We start from the raw sequence: 2,316 nt of genomic DNA on the forward strand, positions 1-2,316 counted from the left end.
GTGTCAGAGGCAATGCGATTGGCACAGAATAGAGCAGGGTTTAGGGCTGTTGTACATAAGGTCACTGAGTCGCAAGTGACTGGACGGCACATTACAACAAAAACAACAACAAGAAGTTGTTCCTATTGTTTTCATGAATTCCTGGATGGTGCTAGTGGCTAAGCATTTGCCTGTTAGCAGAAGGCTGGTGGTCAGAAGATTGTTTTCAGGTACTGATGAGTCCAGCACTACTACAGCAGCCCTTTGAACAATGAATCTGAATCCTGCCCTATCCTGTGCTGTCCTCATCATCTCTCATAGAACGGAGACCATTGTTATAGTCACTGTGGTCAGTCTACCTACCTGAGGGTCTTCCTTTCTTTCAATGACCCTCCACCTTTTTAAGTATGATGTCATTTTCCAAGGACTGGTCCCTCCTAGCGACATGCCCAAAGTATGTGAGATAAAGCTTCACCACCTTCCATTTCATGAAGCACCCTATTTGTACTTTCTTCATGACATATTTGTTGGTTTTTGTGTATTGGTTTTTGTTTGTTTGTTTGTTTGTTTTTAGGGAGGAACTGTCTTTATTTTGAAACAATAGGTTGACTCCTAAGTGGCCAGAGGGTGGTGATGGAAGGGGCCACTGTCCGGCCCTAGGGGAGCTGCAGCATTCAGACGCTTAGGATGTGTTTCAGGAAGGCTTCATAGTTGATGTAGCCATTGCTGTCCTCATGTCCTGCCAGGATAGTCTCCACCTCCTCCTCAGTCATCTCTCCCAGGGTGGTGAGAACATGTCTGGCTCTGCTCCCATGACTTTGCTGTTTCTCTCCTTGTCAAACACCCAAAGCCCTTCCAAGTAGTCCTTATATGTGCCTTGTTCCCTGTTCTTGGCCACTGCTTGGAGCATGGGCAGGTAACTTTCAAAGTCCACACGCCGGAACTTTAATTTCAGTCAAACAGCTCAAAGGCTTCCCTGAACTCCTCCAGTTGGACCTTGTTAAACTCGATCACCACTTTGGAGAGATCGATGGGGTGGGGGTGGGGGGGTTCCTGGGGTTTTTCAGGAGCTGGAGAGGCAGCTGGCTCAGCTTTGACCTTGGCTGGAAGGGCTCTTGATGCTGGCTTTGGAACAGGCTTTGAGGTAGCGTGGCCCGCTGGTTTCTTCACAGGAACATCTTTCTTGGGAGGCATGATGTCCAATAGTCAAAGGACAATGTGTCGATGGGGGCACCCATCTCCTGCGGGATCCAGGGAAAGGGAGGGGGCTTGTTCATTCTTTTGACAGTTGATGGGATATTTGGTGCACTTCTCCAGCCCCTTGTGATCTTCTGAAAGATCAAAACTTTAAAGTCTCTATGGAGCATTTCTAATCTGCTCATATGTGATCACTTTGAATCCACTTAACACCTGCCTAAAACAACATTCTTTTCACTGGAGTCCTTAGTGGTGCACAAGGTTACTCGATTACTGTCTTAATTATCTTCAGCTGCTATTACAGAAATGCTGCAAGAAGGTAACTTCAACAACAAATTCCTTTTCCCACAGTTTAAAAGGCTAGAAGTCCATCCACATGTAGATACTAGCTTAGGGGAAGTTTTTGTCCCTTTGTTGACTCTGGAGGAAGGTAATTGTCTCTTTGAGTTTCTGCTCCTGGGCTATCTCCATGTGGTGGCATGAAATCATTCTCCCCATCTGTACCGTCCTTGCTTGTTTAATTTCTTTTCTAGCTCAAAAGAGAGTTACTCAAGATACAGCCTACACTAATCTTGCCTTCAGTTTGAAGACTAAGGTGCATCTGATCCAGGCTATGATCTTTTCAATCACCTACTACCAAGCCAAAGGTGGGTGACTTTTTTTTATAGTTTAATGTATTTTAATAGCAAACTTACAGAACAGCACAGAAGACAGACAGCATTAACATGTACTTGCATGTAGGACAACTCAGAAAAGTATAGTGAATGGATGGATCTACTGTATGATAAAAATGCTACAAACACTATTTAGTTGCCATCAATAAGAAATTTACTTGTTTAAAAAAAATCCAAATGCTGACATTGTCCAGAAAAATTTAACAGGTTTATTTATAATTGTTACAAAGTTGAACTGCTGAAACTTGTTCACGGAAACATTTTTTTTTCTGACTTGCAGTAATGCTTTATATCCCCACATTTATATTAGAAATTCACGCACAAATGAAAATGGAAAAATTGTCAATCCCTGATTTCTGCCCCACATAACAACAACAACAACATGTTTCCACTCACAATCATATACTTAGGTACCTTTTGACCCCATGGAAAAATCCAAAGAAAGGTGACCCAACTGAGTGTGGAA

At 43.1% G+C, this 2,316-nt stretch overlaps 1 pseudogene; it reads right to left on the reverse strand.

Moving 5' to 3' along the window:
• Nucleotides 1-653: 653 nt before the first annotated feature.
• On the reverse strand, nt 654-1,173 carry LOC102870482 (annotated as a pseudogene).
• Nucleotides 1,174-2,316: the final 1,143 nt, after the last annotated feature.

The sequence above is a fragment of the Elephantulus edwardii genome, unplaced genomic scaffold (genome assembly GCF_000299155.1).
Source record: "Elephantulus edwardii isolate Elephantulus edwardi_28Jun2011 unplaced genomic scaffold, EleEdw1.0 scaffold00022, whole genome shotgun sequence".
NCBI classification, from domain to species: Eukaryota; Metazoa; Chordata; class Mammalia; order Macroscelidea; family Macroscelididae; genus Elephantulus; species Elephantulus edwardii.